The sequence below is a fragment of the Artemia sp. Qi Xiang Cuo genome, chromosome 6 (assembly GCF_049724085.1).
Source record: "Artemia sp. Qi Xiang Cuo chromosome 6, ASM4972408v1, whole genome shotgun sequence".
Taxonomy (NCBI): Eukaryota; Metazoa; Arthropoda; class Branchiopoda; order Anostraca; family Artemiidae; genus Artemia; species Artemia sp. Qi Xiang Cuo.
Window position 1 is genome coordinate 943,184 of NC_142799.1, and position 20,468 is coordinate 963,651.

The following is a 20,468-nucleotide window of genomic DNA, read 5'->3' on the forward strand; positions in this document are numbered from 1 at the left end:
GAATCCAAAAAACAAAGTAGTTACAGCAGAATCTCAAAAAGTCCAAAATTTCAATCTAATTTTGATTCTAATTCCAAGATCCGGCAGAGAAGAACCAAAATTCAATAGCACAACCCATAAATACTGCAGAGGAAATCTCATAGTGATATGTATAGTTATCAAATATAGCTAAAGTCGAATCAAAATCTAAAATTATTCCACAAATTTGAAAAAAAAAGTTGAGGATTTGGTTGAATTTGGCGTAAGATTTTAATCTTATCCCTTTCTTCTTTTGGAAACACAAATGGTAAAATGCGAAATTCGTTAACTTTGTATTTTCGTAGTTATGCCAAATCAGCTCAATTTAAACTAAGAAAGTAAAATTTGTATCTGACCTAAAATAAGTTATTTCCTTACCGAATTTACTGTTTTTGCATTGGTTTCACCTCTTTCAAATTTTCATCTTTTCCGACTAAGTTGAAAAATGAGCAACAAAATAAAATAAGCAAAGTAAGACCTTGATTGCAAGACTTCAAGAATAATTTCAACTCACGACTTCTTAGAAATATTTTTTACTTAGAATCATTGATCTGAGCTAAAGTTTTCATGTTTTTTGAAACAAAGAACGATTTAAAGCATTACCCCTCCTCCCCCAGTTTTCAGTATGAAAAATTTATAATCAAAACCAGTTTGGCTTTTCAGTACTATCATAGATCCAAGCAGTTCGAATCTTTTGTTAATACATGAAATTGTTAGGTCGTTTTACGAAGGAAGAAAATTTTTTACAGACAAGAATATTTTGTAATCCTCTAAATTTCAAGTATTTTGTTGCTTCTCGGCATATTGAGTCACTTGAAAGACGGAAAGTGATAATCCTTAATCCCAAAATCAAAATGAGAAAATTTTTATAATGAAATTCGCTGCAAACTAGAGCAAAGGGATGAAATGACCGAGCGAATAAAAAATTACGGCTCATGACGTGAGTTAGATCTTAAAAGTGAATAATCTTAATAGATTTGTAAAAGCAAAACAGGATCTGTCACCGAAAAATTTTTACTGCAAAATATCAAACTATGCTGCAAGAAATCAAGAGTACTTTTTATCCTATTTTGTAATTGTTTGTAAATATTTCTCAATAACAGTTAGCTCATAATGCCAAATAATACCAATTTGGAAAAAACATGTGAACTTGTGTATATTCCGAGCACTAAAGAAGACCTTAAACAAGGCCAAGTGAGCAAATTCACTGTTTATTTATTACTTCGATAGGTTAAAAATAAAAACATTTCTTCATATCTTTCGGACACGCTCCTTATGTTTGTACACAGGGCCGGATAAAGGGTGATTGAAAGAGAGTAAAGTGTGATAAAGAGAGCAGCCTGAGAGATGCAAATAAACGGGTTAAAATGAACAACCTAGAACATCAAAAGTGACAGAACGAATCTGAACAGCTAAAGCAGGGAGTACTGAAAAAATACCTGACGCAATGATGAACGAAAATGAAGATTAAAGAAATATGTAATGAGAATACTTGAGAAAGCGACAATTATAACGAGTCAACATCAAAATGGAAGAACAGAGAAATATGCTGTTAAAAGATAAGTCGCAGCGAGAATTAGAACAAATCAAGAATGAAAATGAAGAGCGATGAAATATGTGCTTAGGAGATAAGTGGCAGTGATAATTACAAACAACAGTGGGAATAAGAAAGTGTCAAAAAAGAAAGGGAAGAAGAAATAACTGTGGGGTTCGCAGACACGTAAAAGAAAGCATTAGAAAGTATCAAAAATTACAGTGAAGTTCAAAAAATTGTGCTGTTAGAAGATAAACGACAGCAAGAATCAGAATGAGTCAAAAATGAAAGCAAAAAAGAAAGAAATATTACGTTAGACAAAAAACACCATCACAATCTTTGACACCAGCAAACCGTGGCATAAAACACAGTAAAAACCTACAAAAATGCTGTCAACTACGCAATTGCTAATTACAAGTCATTGGGACCCTTCAACGTTCTATGTGTTCACTGTAGAGTCCTCCATTTTTCCGTAGGAAAAGTAGCCAACAAACGTGAATTATTTGAGGGTTGCTGCCTGCTTGGTCTAATTACATTACTACCTACTGAATTTCCAAATGAATTAGTTTGGTCTCTTATAGGACATAACTTGCTCTCTAGTTCCACAAACAAATACGAAACTTGAACTCCTGTTTTGCTTTAGTTTCATTCAACGTAAGCGATGATCAAACCATCAATAGCTGTGATATTTTCAGCTTCAAAGTAGCGGGACAAATTTATCACAAGATCAATTTAGTGGCACATCCATCACAAACCCCAGAAGGTGATTTTGAACCCCATTCATAAAGCCAAATTTTTATATTCCTGTGCTAAAAAGTACATTGCATATCTTTTAGATTATTCTCGTAATACAATAGATCTCTTGGAAGAAATATTGCGAAACATAAACAACTATGCCAAATATAACATGAAAATACAAGAAGTGGAGGATGATTTAAATCAACTTGTTCATCCACTGGGCAACAGTCACAGACAGAAGACAAGTGACAACAATAACCAATATTTTAAAGCCTGCTCCTTAGCTGTTGCTCTCCCGGTACTATACTAAATTTGAATTTTATCTAAAAACTTAATATATAGAGAGGCCCCTGCAAAACAAATTTTAATCGGGCTCCGTACCTAGTTGATCCGGCCCTGTTGTATAACAAATAAAATCTAATATGATCACTAAATAAAATTGACTCCTCGTGATGCTGAACTATCTGTTCAACCTTAAAAGAGGCATTAACAAGTGAACTTTGCTATCCAATTAATTTGACCTACCACTCCTTCACAGTCAGCAGTGTCAATTACAGGGATTTTCCTCTCATATGTTAAAAAATAATTGTTGGGGTATTTTTACTGACAAATACCCCCCTACAATGGCCCATTTTGCCCCCACCCCTCCTACATTGCCGTGAAGTGACGCCATTATGAGCAGTGATTTCTTATAATGTTTTTTCTTTTTTCTGTTTATTTTTATTCTACCAATCATTGACTTTGCTATATATTTAGTTTGAGCTATTCCTATGAAATTACCTCTAAATTAACGAAGAAGATATGTTATGGGACAAACAAGTGCAGCCTCTATTATTTCAAATAGTATCACAAGAGTGCTATTGATGTTCAATAGCATTCTTGCATCGAATATCGATTTTCTCACCGTTACATACTGAAAACATCAAAATCTTTGATATTTCGATACGATGTTAAGTAAAAAATATAAAAAAAACAGAAAACGTCGATTTGCTCACTGGAAATCGAACAAACCAAGGCAACTGAGATTTGGATATGTTAAATTCTTTGTCATAGTTGGGGAGTCTTATTCATTTGAGATACTCAAGGCTATTCAACCTTCCCTACTCTCATTCTATTTCTTCTGTCATTTATTAGCTATCCAGCTTTATCAGAAGACAAATAAATTATTTCACGCTAGAACCAAAACTTCTAAAAAAAACCATAGACTAGTTTTTTGACTAAGTAAGTAGATCAAAACTTGTATCTTGAATTATCTTTTTGACGTAAGCCTATGCTGCTACAATATCACTAGGATCTTGTTTTTGAAATATACCCCTAGTTTGAAAAAGTAAACCCTACAAGATTCTGAATGGTCTGTTACTCTAGTAATTACACTTTCAGCTGCTAAATGAATGTCGGGTAGTGTGTTTTTTATAATATGGGGTTGATGTGAGTTGCTAAAATTATACATGTGAATGTACCGTGAGTAAAATGCGATGTATTTAAAATACCAAAATAAAGTTGCTTCTTTCTAAAGATAATTCCAGCTCCCTATAATTAAGTTAAACCTACTTTAAAAAATGAAAAGTCCTTAGTCAGCAAAGAACAAAACTGCAGTTAGCCTCAGACAAAGAACGGCGCTATCCAAGCTTTGGATTCGCTAAGACAGTGAACAATAAAAAAGGTGCTATGCACAATATTTCCAAGGAAGTTTAAACGATAAGAACCGTGTGAACGTCTAAATCATCAAAAATAGTTAAGAAAGATTATTGGACGAAGGGTTCGCATCCTTGGACCACTTGGGCCAATTGTGATCCAGTTCTTACAGTGCAGGACTAAAGAGCTACGTTTGATAGTGGGGTAAAAGTGCTTTTTGAAGATATTCGTAATGTAGAGTCAGCATCATTTAGAGATAATTATTTCGACGTTCAAGCTTTGCAATTCTTTCATTGTTGTATCTCAGTCACCGTTATGGTCATTTGAAGTGACCCTTTGCTGTTCACCGTAATATGTAAGTTTCAATAAATCTATTGCTTTTTTACCTGTGTTTATTTCATTTTATATGTCTGTAGCCAGCCTAGTAACAGGTAATTAGTTCGCAAATCTCCAAGGACGTTCCCAGGGATTCTGATCTCCAGATCGTTCGAAGAAAAGAGGTCACATTTATATGGCTACACATGTTATTTTCTCTCAATAGTTTGAGGGTGGCGTGGTTATAAATTTACTTCACTCCCCATTGTTTTGGCGCAGGGCTCGATGGCACAATCGTTTGCGCTATAAGCGGCACTATCGGAGAACTTATAAGTTGTAAGTTCACAGCTTCAAAGTAAGATATAAGATTAGATAAGGTCAATATTTATTACCGCAATCCAGCCCAGTCTTTTCTTTTATAGCCACATTTTTATAGTCACACACAAAAACCTTCATCGCTACAAATAACGCAGCCGGAAATTGGAGGAAAACTTGCGAACTAATTACGCTATAAACTTTGTAATTTGAATTTAATTATTGGAGAGATGCAGACATTTAAGTAAAGTGATTAGGCCTATAACCGCTAAGCTACCACAGGAAACCCTTTAAAATATCTCATAGGAGATAATAGCCTCCCCCAAAATAGGTTAAGTGAAAAAATAAATTTATTTCGAAATATTCAAACAAACAAAAAAATGGCAGAGGATTTAGAAGAAAAATTAATGGAGCAAAAGTTAGTCGCGAAAAACATAGAAATAGCAAAATCTTTCCCTCAGTACAGTGGTCAATCAGTGGATATTGACGAATTTAATATCCAATTGGCCCAGTTTGTACAACTAACAAAAAACAGAGCTAGAAGCGTTAGTCGACATGCTCCTTCTACGATTAAAAGGCCAGGCCTTAACCTTTCTAAAACAGATTAAACATACCATAGGCAATAACGCCAACTTGCCAATAAATACGGTTGATAAATTGTTAAAAGCATTTAAAGATAGATTTATAGAAACCAGTTCCATAAATAAATTAAAACACGGAACGATGAGCTTTGACTATTCACAAAATATAAGAGAATATCTTGATAATATACGTATTTCGGTAGAGGCAAAATACGAAACAGGTTATGGGCAACTGTATGAAAAAGTCATACTAAATACCTTTTTGCAAGGGCTACCCCCAAAACTATATAGAGTTGTAGTATCCAAAGATATTCAGACGTTGGATATCGCAGTTCATGAGGTAGAGCGATTGATCGAAGTCGACACGATGGTCGCAAATCACAGTAAAGCAAAAATAAATAGCCTAGGCGATTCAAATGCGAACATAAACTTCAAGGGCGATGAAGCGTCCCCCAATTTGTTTTCAAGGGATAACTCCCCAGTTCTACAAAGAAATAAAACGCAAGAACCCGCTAGGCAGAAAACAGTACGTTTTCAGCCTGTCAAACAATCCAATTATGAAAATAACTATACATTCATATGATGTTATAATTGCATTCGACCTCGACACATTACGACAGAGTATTGTTGTGTCCCCAACTACTTGCCAGAAATTGTTGTGGCAGTAGGCAAAATAATAGCAACCATTTGTTCGAAAGAACAAATTTTAGCGCCGGTGGTGCACTAGGCTACAACCAGGAAAGATTGCGCCAAGCAGTACCCTACAACACGTACCAACCAAATTTGTATAACCCTCCCCCAATAGACAAATTAATTACCGATTTGAAAACCCAAATACTCGCCAAAGCCAATATAATGCGAGAATGCTAGATAGAATCACGAAAATTTGCCGATGGGAAATGAAAATTTTGCAAGCCAACGGCATTGGCAGTCAGCGCCAGCAAGCGGCACTGACACAGGACATCCAAGTTACCATAATAATACATGGCGAAGGCAAACAGACGTAAATCAATTAGATATGCCTACGGAAACTCATACGTCTGAATATCTATTACAGGCACCGACACATGAAATAAATCCTCCGGGAAACGTTTCAGGCCCCTCACAAATATAAATTAGACCCCGAGGGTGCCCGGAATATTTAATAGGTCCAAAACAATGATGGTGCCGTCTTGTAGTAATATTAATAACAAATTACCTATATTTAATGAATTTTTTGTAGAAAATGTTTATTTTAAAGCTTCGTTTGACTCTGGTGCAATGATCCGAATTATAAGATCTTGCTTATTTAACTTGTTGCCTCTGTATATTAGGCGAAAAAAGAACCCTAATAATCCTAATTCAACTTGTCTGAATGGCAGTAAGTTAGATGCAAAAGGTTAAGTTTGCCTAAACGTAAAAAGGGACAACAGGATCTTTACGACAAATTTTATAATATGCGATAACTTTCCGTACGAAGCAATTATAGGCGCAAATTCTTTAAGGTCCAATAGAGTACTATTAGACGTAGCAAACGAGAGGCTCCTCTACCCGGCTAAGGTGGGGGAAGAAATTTCTACCTTAAGAAATCGTAACAGAGGATACGAAGGCAACGTAACAGTAAAAAACATTTCTGACGGAATAATGCCGCAATCTTTTGAACCTCATTTCTCGGAAGGAGAAAGAGGAATAATCAAAAACTTGTCCAATTATTCTGCAAAAAATTCCTGAGATGAAGTAAGTTAAAATAATAAAAGTATTGAATTCGCAAAAATAAAAATAGGAGATATGCGACAGTACAGGTCAAACGAAATTAAGAAAATAGCGGAACTGTGGGGAAATATAGTAAAATCTAATATGACACCACAAGAGACTGTAATAGCATAGCATAGTGTCAGTATGAATCTAATAGACAAGGAAAATAAAGAGCAATATTATAGATTTGCAATAAGGAAGATAAAACTGCTCCCCAACACGATGCAAAAAATTCAAATATCACAGATGATTGAGCCAGTGGTTAGCAAATCCGAAATATGGTTTGCGACCCCATCAGTTGAAATTCCCAAAAATCTGCTATGCGAAGTACAGATCATATCTTACGACAAAGGAGGTTTTATTTGGTTAACTAATAACCACGAAGATGATAAAATTACAATTCAAAATGGGACGTGTTTAGTTCAAATCCAGGTTTTATCAGAGAATTATTTAATAGTTTGGAAAATTCTAAAAGAAACCTAGTTAATGGCATTAAAACCTCAAATAACAGGTACCCTCTAACTAAATCGCAATTTTTAAAAAAATTTAATATGGAGCACATTACGGACATGGAACTTAAGAAAAAATTATACGAATTATTATGGAATTTTAAAGATGTGTTTTCGGCATCTGAAGATGACATCGGGCTGATACCATTTTATGAACACTCAATTTTAACGACTGGAAATTCCGGAACGAGACAGCCATATCGTGTTCCGTATAAGCACAAAGAATGGTTAAAAAATAAAATCCATGAATTACAAAAAAATGAAATTATACGCCCCAGTATAAGTCCGTATAGTTCACCAGTGATCCTAGTACCAGAGAAGAATGGAGATCTTAGACTTGTAGTAGATCACAGACCCCTTAACATACAAGAAGTTAGCGAAAAATTTACTCTACCGAGAATAGCCGAAATTCTTGACTCGATTTCAAGCAAAAACAAAATTTTTACTTCTTTGGACCTTACCCAAGGCTACCACCAAGTGAAAATAGCTGAAAAAGATGTCCATAAAACTGCATTTCAGCAGCTGAATGTGGTTCATACGAATACTTAAGAGTACCTTTTGAACTTCAGACAAGTTCAAGCGCGCTATGTAGGCCCCTATTACACCTGTTAAGAGGATTAAAGAATATAATACATTTTGTCGACGATGTAATATGCGTGGGACAAAATGCTGAACAACACTTAGCAACGTTAGCTAAGGTGTTCGAGAAATTCAGACAGGGCAACTTAAAATGCCGACCTGAGAAAGTAAACTTATTTCAACCTAAAATTAAATTTTTAGGAGTAGTAGTAACACAAGGAGAGATATCCCCAGACCCTGATAAAATAAAATGTGTTGAAAACCTCAAACCCCCCAGAACTATGAAAGAATTAAGGGGAATTTTAGGTCTTACTGGCTATTTTAGTAAATTCATGCGCAATTACGCCCAAATTGCAAAAACCCTCACGAAATTCACTAAAGAGAAATTCCAAAATGTTACGTGGTCCGAGGAAGCTCAATTTTCTCTATACCGTCTAGAACGGCGCTCGCTTCAGAACCAATTTTATTACTTCCTGATTTCAAAAAAGGACGATTTGTGGTCGCAACCGATGATAGTTCAAAAGGCATTGGGGCTATTCTTTCGCAAATAATCCCCATGGGAAACCCTGATCCTTTACAAGGACTTTCTAATAAAAAAAATAGAAAAAGTTATATGCTATTCGAGTAGAACCTTATCAAAAGGCGAAAGTAGTTATTCCACCACAAACTTAAAATTATAATCTATAATCCATCACTTGGACAAATTTAGACACTACTTAATCGGTAGAAAATTTATAGTACGATCAAACCATGAAAGCTTGCAGTACCTACACAAATTTAAAAAACCTACGGGTATCCTAGCCAGATGGATTATGAAAACCCAATACATAGATTACGAAGTTGAATATTTAAAGGGTAAAGAAGATGTAGCTTGCGACCTTTTAACTAGATATCCAGAAAATATTCCGTCGGAAGCTGAAGAAAATGAAGTTAACGCTATCAATGCTAAGAGCAAACATAAATGTAAGAAAAACAAAGTCAAAGACATAGTAAAGGAAAATAAGGTTAACTATTGTCCCTTGTCATTAGAAAATATAAAAAGAAAGCAAAAAAGGACGAAATGTGTTCGGCGCTTATTAATTATTTTGTGAATGACGATGCGTTACCGGATAAATTCAAAACTCTTAGAAAAGAGATAGATAATTTTTACTATGATCTTAATGAAGAAATACTATGTAGAATCGTGACGGCTGAGACAAATACAAACCAAACCTCAATAATACCTGTATTACCACAAAACTTAATAGTGCCTGCATTTGAATATTTTCATTCAGATATAGGTGGACATTTAGGAGTAATGAAAACGTTACATAAATTTAAACAATATTTTTACGTGCCGTCGGCAATGACAAAACTTGAAGAATTTGTAAGTACATGCGAAGCGTGTAACTTAAGAAAAATACCCCCAGCTTATCTTAATCCTCCAATGGGAAGGGTCCCGGTAGCAAAGTACCCCTTCGATATTATGTCATTTGACTTATAAGGAACGAGCGGAGGCTTGCCTGTTTCTAGCAGAGGCCATACTTGTATTCTTTCAGCTATAGACCATTTTTCAGGATTTACTTTTGCAAAAGCATTAAAAAATCAAGGTGCTTATGCCACCAGTAAGGCGTTAGCAAAATTGTTTTCAAAATTTGGCGTTTCAAATAAGATTTTGAGCGACAACGGAGCTAATTTTGTTTCAAAGGTAACAAAAGACTTAATGAGTTTTCTTAATATAGAGAAAATGGTGACAGCTCCGATCCACCCACAAGCCAATTTTAAAATATAAAATAGGATTACAATATTCTCGAACGTATTAATTATTTATACGAAACACAATAGGAACGACTGGGTTCAATTCTTACCTTATTTAAATAACGTGGTAAGTACATCCTATTTAGAAACAACTAAGGACATTCCTTTTTATTTACTTTTCGGTCGTGATTTTAGAATCCCGCATAATGAGATTATTGAATCTCGGCAGTATTATAATAACTCGGAAGATTACAAACAAGAATTCATAAATAGGATGAGGAAAACTTATAAAATAGTTAGGGAAGAGTTGGAAAAATGTAAAATAAACCAAGAGCTAAGAAACCAACCCAAAGTCAAGGGGAATATAGATTTCAAAGTAGGAGATTGCGTCTACCTAAAGAACGAAGCAAAAACGGAAGGCAAAAAACTTTCCAACAAATATTCTGGACCGTACAGAATAGTCAAAAAGTACGATTACGATTATACTTTTAAAATGGAAAACCCAATAGTGGAAGAACTTACAAGGCTCATGTTAGCCAAATAAAAAGAGCCAAATTTCCAGAGAGATGGGTATCACATCCATCCTTTGCAGATTCATCAGATGCAGAAAATGAGCCCCCTAGATCAAGATTGGCAGAGCTAAAAACCTTTAATTTTAAACAAAGTTATTTCGAAGATTACAGTGACGAGAAAAACTTTGAAGAATTTTTATCAATGAAAAATCTAGTTATTCCCAAGAAAAAAATCCCTAATACCAGGGTTTTTTCCTGAAATAAAAGCGCCAAAAGATCCAAAACTTTATTCATCTGCGCGCGCAGGAGAACTGGATTATACGATATCTCCAAAAACCCAATTTTTCCTCGATAGAATTTCGACCCCTTTTCCCCCAAAAGATGTCCAGACGATATGGTTTCCCCTGCAACACCGATAGAAAGGCCCCTGTCTCTACAGCAGGAATTAAACAGAGCTGTAGAAACCCCCGGTATTACCGTAATGAAAAATCCTCCCAAAGATTCAAGTAAAACAAATCTGCGAGAATCTATGGATTTAATAAATTTCCCTATAAGAACAAGTCAAAGTGCATTGCCCGAGAATAAAACTACCAAGGATGACCAGCAAGGACAATATCATGATATAACTGTGTCCAAGGTCAAGCCTAAACAGTGGACTTCATGGAGGGAAACCCTAGTGCAAAAAATGCCCCATCCCCCTGAAGACATGGCATTCAAACAGTGGAGGAACCCCGCGAAAACTCTTGATTCCTCTCAAAGCGTTCAAGGATCTTTCAAATCTCCCGAGTTGAAAAATCAAAGCGAGGACTTAGAGAATAAACCTTCTACTTCCAAAGGAGTAGAAATTTACGAAGGAAGAGCAGGTGATACCTCAAAAAGTGCCACATCTAAAAGTTCTAACCCGGATTTGTCGGAAACTAGTTCCGAAGAGTCTGACGGTGAATCAGACCATATAGTAGTTAAAGAAATAGGGAAAGCAAGACCGACCTCAGCAGCCGCACACTGAAACAAACAAAATTAAAAGGGCAAGAATTTTTTAAAAAACAATACAAAAAGTTTGACATTATTTCGCTAAAAAAACCGGAAAAGAAAAAACCGCAAGAAACAGAGGAAAAAAATACGACCCAGTCAGGCAGAACGGTTAAAAAACCTGACAGATGGAAATATCCCTAATTAATGTAAAGGCCAATTTCAAATCCCTTATAAGAATCAACTTGTGATCCACCATAATAAATTTAACAGTGTGCAAGTAAAGTTAACCAAGTCAATATTAATGAAAAAAAAAAATAATAATAATAATACGAGTGATGTCAAAACATTGGTGATCAGAGAGAAAGGTGGGAACAGAAAAAACCAAAGGTAGGAAGCTCGTGGTAGACTGAAACCGACAAGTGGTGTTGGACCACGTTTTGTGGGAAGCCTGGCGAGGAACTCAAAGCCCATGCAGATTTTAATTTGTTGTGGGCGTGCTCGCCCACGGATTTTCTATGAAAAATCGACCCATGTCCTAACCAATATGGATATTATCCAAAATAAGAAATTACCAGTACAGAAGCGTCTAATTATATGAAATGTTTTGTCTTAGTGCAGACTATAATTATTTTAAGCCTACACATAACATAGGATACCAGTGTAATTACGTGCTGCACGCTTGCTTATTAATGTGTTTCTTACTCGAGAAATATAATGTAAAATTAAATTGTATAGCGATTATTAGCTACGCTTTAAAGTTATATCTCAACCAGTCATAGAGGTATATCACGACCAGAATAAAGCTCGGAAGTCCTAACTTTACTTTCCTAACCTATCTAATCCTAAAATACTTATTCTGTTTTACGCCTACAAATCATTTTTCTTTGGCCAATGCCACAAAATGATTATATAATAAAAAATAACCTAAGTTAAAAAAATTAAAGTGCCTTTGAAAAAAATAATAACAAAGCAGTAAAAAAACGAATTTTGCGAAAAACGGGTAAAATTAATAATAAATTAATTCTAGAAACAAAAAATAAGATGAGGCTTAAGAATATCATCATAATCCTCGTTGTTCACGCAGTGGCCCAAGATCGTGTAAAACATGGAGTAATATTCAAGCATGAAAATTCATTGCTAGCGAGCCATGACGCATGGAAGATCTTTATGAAATTGGACCCCAAACCCTTCGAGACCTTGTTTCAACAAGTAACAAGACTAGAAAGAAACACGAATGAATTTAAAGAATCGACCAATTTCTGGTGGAACATACTATTGGCCGTATTCGCGACTTCCCTGACCATAAGAACCCTATTGACTTGTAATTACGGAAAAATTCTGAGACTAAGAAGGCGAAAATCAAGAGAAGAACACGGGGAAACAGCTGAAATGCAGAGGTTAAACCTGTAACCCCATGAGAACGTCTAAGCCAAGAAATAGGGAAGACATTAGAAAACGAGCGGGTATAGAGGTCTCCACTCGTCCTTGCTGTCTTGTTCCCTCATTGTAGTATCGTTTAAGTAAAACCGTGTGGTTATGACGCTGCAACATGCGTTTCTTAAACAGCACGGACGTGCGTGAACAATGCAGGCATGAAATATGTTGTAAAATTAGACCTCAAATTTAATCATGTAGCATAAACTCTGTTTAAATGATTATTTTAAATCTAATGTAAAATTAACTAAGTGTTGAAAGAATTTAAAATAAAGTGTGTGTAGCAGTGTAGATTAGAAAGTATAATAAGAAGCCACACTTAAATCTAAAAATTTAATATTTTATATCATAGTTTGGCTAAAACAATTTAGAAAAAAATTCTATGTATTGAAGTTCCCAATGGTAATTATGCCATTTTATTATAACCAGAATGGTAAAGAATTTGTTTTGAGTCCTAATATCAGTATATTTATTTAATTCTGCTTTATATTGTAAAATTAACGTATTCAGTCGATAAGTGATATATTTGTACTATGAGTGTTTGATTTAAAGAACGTGTGATTCTACCTCCTTATTCTTATTACCGGAACGGGATTTAAATATCGGCTATTAACGATTACAATGAGTTGCGCAGTGCAGATACAACCTAGTAGCATCTATTTTCATCATACCTCAACCAACGAAGAGTACTCACCATAGACCCCAGGCAATTTTCATCCCAGTTTCGTCTACGAAAACAACAGTTACCTTTGATCATTATTTCTTCGATCACAAACCATATTACATATCAGGTAACATTATATTTGAATCTCAGTATCCAGTGCTTTATCGAACTATATAATCACATAAATTCGGAGAACCCCATCGACCAGTACAAGATATAAGTACATAAATGTCGCCTTTGATAATCATTATGGACCCATATACCATATGACCGTATAGTCATGATACTTGACGACCCCAAAAACTATTTATGTGTCACAGACTCACGCGTTAAATCCCTTTCGACCATCACTCGAAATCCATCCTATACCCTCTGTGTGGAAAATTCATATCTGTTATCCCATAAGTATTACGAGATAATTTCTGAACAATGGACCTGGAAACCAAAATTAACCCCAGTGACCAACCCCTTAGTGACAATAAACCCCCCAACAAGTTAAAGTCAATATGTTGAAGGAGTCACTAAAGTTTGATGTCGACCTGTTCCAAACCCAAACTTTAATTCCCCCATGATTAACCTAGGAGTTACCGCAAAGGTTAATAGACGCAAGCCATGAGCTAACCATTTTATAAGAGACACAAATGAACAATTTTGCGCGAGAATACATTCTCTATGTGCCTCAAAATATCCCAAAAATGATATGCTGAGAAGAAAATAAACGCACTCCCAGTGTTCCACCCCTTAATGATAAGGCACCCTATGAACTATTGAAAAGCAAGTGAGAATTAACTCTGATAGCATATTCCCACATCTGTAGTTGGAAGCATCATTTCCCAGTTGACAATTAGAGAAAGCCTGTCGTGTGAACACAATCGTGCTTGAACTGTCCCATGAAGAAACCATAACATAAGTGCTTCAAAAAATTTTGCCAAGACGAAAAGAGTGAAGGAAAATAATTTACAACAGAAGGATTGAGTACGCTAAAAAGACTCGAAGGTGATGAAATAGATGTGAATTTACATATGTTACTTCTTAACAACTTTGATAACTCAAAAATCCCAATATCCTATCATTAACGATGCGTAGCCAACATCCCCAGTGAAAGTGTTTTAATTTTACCAGTGAATATGGTAAACCCAATATTGTGTGTATTAAATCGTTTTTGTATGTAGTGTTAGATGTCCATATAGAGTTATGTGTAGCGTTGTCGAGCTATTCATTTAATGTAGCATAGATAGAAAGTAGTGTGCCATATAGACAGCAAAATAAAAAAAAAAGCCTTGTAAAAAGTGAATTCAAAAAAAAAATCTTATGTAAAGGTAGAATAGCCATAATCTTGTTGGAAATGTAAAAGTAATTGGTGTTAGACGTAGAAAAAAAAATCTTTAGTATAGTACCTAGCCTAGAACCATGAATAATCTCAGTCTGGTAGATGAATTTTAGATAGAGATGTAAAAAAAAAGAATAAGAAAAGTAATAGAGAAAATTTTTAGCACTCATGATCAAGCCATAACATAAATATAAAATAATTATGTAGAAGAAATAGTTAATAAATGTCGAACATTTTAAAAGCCCAAAGGCAAGCAAGTACTAATGACGGGACGTCATTAACTGATGGGAAGGGTAATATATACCGTGAGCAAAATGCGATGTATTAAAAATACCGAAATAAAGTTTCTTCCTTCCAAAGAAAATTCCGACTTCGTATAATTAAGTTAAACCTAGTTTAAAAAATAAAAAGTCCTTAATCAGCAAAGAAAAAAACTGCAGTTAGCTCCAGACGAAGAATGGCGCTATCCAAGCCTTAGATTCCGCTAAGATAGTAAGCAATAAAAAATATGCTACGCACAATATTTCTAAGGAAGTTTAAACGATAAGAGCTGTTTGAACGTCTAAATCATCAAAAATAGTTATGAAAGATTATTGGACGAAGGGTTCGCATCCTTGGGCCACTTGGGCCAATGGTGAGCCAGTTCTTACAGCGCAGGACTAAAGAGCTACGTTTGATAGTGGGGTAAAAGTGCTTTTTGAAGATATTCGTAATGTAGAGTCAGGATCATTTAGACATAATTATTTCGACGTTCAAGCTTTGCAATTCTTTCATTGTTGTATCTCAGTCACCCTTATGGTCATTTGAAGTGACCCATTGCTGTTCACCCTAATATGTAAGTTTCAATAAATCTATTGCTTTTTTACCTGTGTTTATTTCATTTTTTATGTCTGTAGCCAGCCTAGTAACAGGTAATTAGTTCGCAAATCTCCAAGGACGTTCCCAGGGAATCTGATCTACAGATCGCTCGAAGAAAAGAGGTCACATTTATATGGCTACACATGTTATTTTCTCTCAATAATTGAGGGTGGCGCGGTTATAAATTTACTTCATTCCCCATCGTTGTGGCGCAGGGCTCGATGGCACAATCTTTGGCGCTATAAGTGGCGCTATCGGAGAACTTATAAGGTGTAAGTTCGCAGTTTTAAAGTACGATATTAGATTTGACGGGGTCAATATTTATTACCGCAATCAAGCCCAGTCCTTTCTTTTACAGCCACATTTTTATAGTCACACATAAAAATCTCCATCGTTACATGAACAGCTTAATGGCTCAAAATAATTGTTGAGTATTTTTGATGAGTCAATGGCGCAATTACTTAACACGTGCAAGCTAATCGGTATTTGGTAACACTTTTGAGTCATTTTCTTTTCTACTTCCAACCAATAGCATACCCTTTGGGATTGATGGGGTGAGTTTAAATGAAACTATTCATTTTTCACTTGATCGAAAGATATAAGAAGTCTTATTGAAAAAAAAACACTTTTTACTCTAGCATTTTGGGCTTCCTTGGCTTAACAAAGGTGCAGGCTACATTTTTGTTTAGATCAACATGGCTTTGAAGTATTTCCAACGGAGCAACTGTAACTAAAACAACCAACACTTTCTCAGTTAACCAAGAAAAATCATTACTCTATAAAAACATTTAAAAAGGTCTATTCTTGTAAATTTTTTTTTATAAAATTCTCATAAGCCCAGACATACAGAACCAAATTTTTCAAAAAAGTACAAAAGGTATACTTGTGTTATTTTTGTTATAGTTTAGCCTATAATCTGCAAACTAATTTACTTACTTTTACTTCATTCTTCGCACACGGACTGGTGCATAAGGTGACTATGGTGCATTTCCTCGCCGACCTCAACTGAGCCTGCGGCTATAGGTCTTCCAAAGATGTTTCCGCCAGTGTGGTACCCTTCTTTAGACTTTGACCAAGAGCCCATTTCTACTGTCTCCTCTTTTGATACCGAAATGATTCTAGCACCGGACATCATGGAGGAGCCTATCATATGGCTGTAACACCATCGTCGCTTAATTGAAATTTTATGGGCGATCAATGATTGCTTTTTTCACGGATTTATTTGTTCGTAATTTTATTAAATAAGTGGATTCTCAGGATCCCCCAGAGGATCCAAACACTTCTGTAACTGTTTATCAAGTTTTTTTGTCAGTGTCAATGTACCGCATTCTTCTATTAGTACAGGGAGGATATTACTTTAAGAATATTGGGAATGTCACTAGTAGGTTTGAAATTTTGACAAAGGTGGCCTTAAAGCATTTGAAAAGAAACCAATTTAAGTTCTTATAAACTTAAACATATGAAGAAGAAGAAGTTCTAAGCATTCTTTTAACATTTTGCTAAACTGACATCGAGGCAAACCTTCAACATTACAACCTTCGTTAGATTTAAGAATGATTTGACTCTAGCCAAGTCAGAGAATGCGCTAAACTGTGATAAAATTACAAGAAAAGATATAAAAGGAGCATGAAAAAGTTTGTGACACCTTGGGTGTGAAGGAAGATATGTATTGTGAGGACGAATTAGTGATAGTAATAAAAGTATTAAAAAGTAATAAGACCCCAGGTGCCAATAGTGTGGTAAGTAAGTTTCTTAAATATGGTGTTTATAAGCTTAGACATTTGTTACTGAAGATTGCAAATATAGTTTTTGAAACGGGAAGTACTTAGCAATTTTAGAAAAACCCTAATTAAAATCCTTTGCATAAGAAAGGTGATATGAGTGAGTGTGGTAATTACAGAAGCATTAATTTGGTCTTTATAGGTAACAAATTACTTAGTAGGATGATAATTTTAAACATGGAGGTACTATATAGATAAGGTTTGAGCGATAATAATTGAGAAATGCACCATTACTCCTCAGTTTTATAGATTATGAGTTTTTGATTTAGATGATAGAGGAGCTTTAGCGAAAGTCTTATCCTCGTATTGCATACCAGACAAATACATTAATGCGATTAGTGCTATGTACAAGAATAACGCTGCTGCGGTTGACGTAGGAATGAAGTCAGTATGTGGTTCCTTATTAAATCAAGATCTAAGTAGAGTTGCGTTCTATTCCCATCTATAGAGATCATTCTGATAGACTTTTTTTAATGTAGGAAAGCTTGGAAAGCAAGCAAGGAAAGAAAGGAAAGCAAGGATTGAAGTATTGTAGATGAAAGTGTTAGCAAAATTAATGAAGGGTGCAACAACAGGCTTAAAAATTAATGATAAGAAGACTAAGTCGCCAAGGGTGGGAATAAGTGAAGATGAAAAGGTGACACTGGGTAACGAAAAGATAGATTAAGTGGACAAAAGTGGAAAATTTTTTGGAAGAATAGGAAGATAAGTGCGCGATTCAATGTTTGGTAACCGACTAACTGACCATATTTCAAACAGTAGGCTGTATGAAAAGTGTAGCTCAATCCCGCTTTGTAGGGCTATAATGAGAGAAAACTTGTGATGGCTAGAGCACGTTCTGTGGATGAAGAAGGACAGATTCATTGGTGAGTTGCTAGCGGTAGTAGTAGTAGTAGTCTTCATTGGTGCTTTTTAAAACTCAAAAAGCGGTATTAGCCTACAATCGGGACATTGAGAAGGAAATATATTAAGAAAACAATTCATACTTCATAATATGTATAAAAATGTATTCAACACATTTTGAATGTGCTTTCACTAGAATTTGCTCCCCTCCCCCTAAAGTTCAAATATATAGCCCAAATTATATATTTTCGATGCGCCATTCTTGTTTCAACCGTCTACCCGTAATTTGAATTAACGCTGAGGAAATCAAGAAACGGAAAATAGCTTTGGAAATATTCAATTTGGGCTGTCAATTTGCACATTAGGGGATTCATGGTAAAATATAGCGGAAGCACCTTCAAAAGTGGTAATTAAACTTTTTCTTTATTTTATGAAGTAAGAATTGTTTTCTTAACACGTTTCATTCTCAATAGCTCCAAATGTTGGCCAATACCCAAAAGGCAAATCAGGAAAACATGAATTGAGTATCTTCATAAAGGACAAAAAACCAACAAAGAGAAAAAAACTCAATGAAAAAAAAAAAAAACAAACGAGACTGTGGCCAGTGGAGAGAAAAGAATTGACAAATGCAAAACAACGCGGATATTTCGCCTGTATCACAAACAAGGCGTCTTCAGCAAGAAAGGCAGAAGAAGAACAAGATAAAAAAAAAACGAGTTAAAACTAAAAAAAAACATAAAACCACCACCAAGAAAAAAATTTTTTACAATTGGCGCAAACTGATCCACGTAGGGAAAAGATGCTATTAGGGAGTTACTTTAGAGAGAACACCAGAGCAACTGAGGAACAAAAAAATGGAAATCACTTTAACTATTCTGTTTTAAAATAATCCTTTAATTGGCTATTATTGAAGCAGTTTGTTTTGATCTAGCAGGTTAAATAGTCCCCTGGGGCTTATTTATAATCTTAACTCCCTTATTGACTGTTGACTCACTCTTTAGAAGATCATAACAAGTTGGGTCAATATTTAAACTACCTGTGTTAGCAAACATGTGTTTTTTAATTTCAATGGCTTCTTTCGCCCATTGTGTATACCCCTTATCATTTGAAATAGCTAGGGCCTCATCAAATTTTACAAAGTGATCTGGTTGAAACCAAATATGTTCAGCTAAAGCTGAAACAAATGCTTCTGGAGGCTTGCTTAATTGAAGGGTTTTTTCTATTGAATTTCGGTGTTCAATAAACCTTTCAACAAATTGTGTGGTAAAGCAAATTGGTGAGTCCTACCAATATAGAACTTCCCACAAGAACACGGAATTTTATACACCCCACTTACTAAATTTCCCCGGGTTAAATCCTTACCATAACTAAAAAAAACTACCTATTAGCCTGAACGATTGGAAACATTTATCAATACCAAATTTACACAAAATCCGTGAGGGTTTCTCACCCAAACCAGGTACATATGGCAATGAAATGAAACTTTTTGATATATTTAAATCTAAAGACTGAGAAACCCCAATAACCCTACTATCATGTTTTACACGTCTATTTTCAATTACTTTGTCAATAAACTTAATTGGGTAATTATTACAAAACAAAATATCCCTCAAGTATAACAATTCCGAATCCAGAAATTCCTGGGAACAAATTCTAAAGGCTCTATCCACTAGTGAAATTACAACCTCCCATTTCACCGATATAGGGTGGCAAGAATGAAAATTCAAATACCTATCATTCTGGGTAGGTTTTCTGTAAGTCGAGAAAAGTAAATGGAGATCCCTTTTAATTAACAAAATATCCAGAAAAGGTAATTTATTATTTTCCTCAAACTCAACTGTAAATTTAATATTGTTATCAAAACTATTATAGGTCTAAAGAGTCCAATCCATGTTTGCAAACGCAAACCACATCATCCATGAACCTCCCTCAGAAACAAGGGGATATTCTAAAACAGTATATAGCGGAGGTTTCAATAGCATCTATGAAAAGATTTGACAATAAAGGAGAGAGAGAAGCCCCCATAGGTAACCCAAAAATTTGTTTATAAAACTCTCCTCTAAAACCAAAATAAAAAGAAAATTTCATTTACAAGGATGATGACTTTCATAACGACTTCAATATCCAAGCTAGAATAAGTCACGTCTTGGATTATATAACAATGTTTTTCTAATTCACTTTTTTAAGTGTCCCCACACCTTTTTAAGTCCCAATATGAGTGCATTGGTAAGACATCAAAACTACAGAAAATGGAACTCTCCTCCAACGTGAAATTTCTCAATTTATTTGTAAGATCAGTCGAATTTTTTAAATATGATTTTTGTGTTCCCAAAAGTGTGCTCCCTTTGTATTCCAAAACAATTTGCTGCTTCTGTCAAT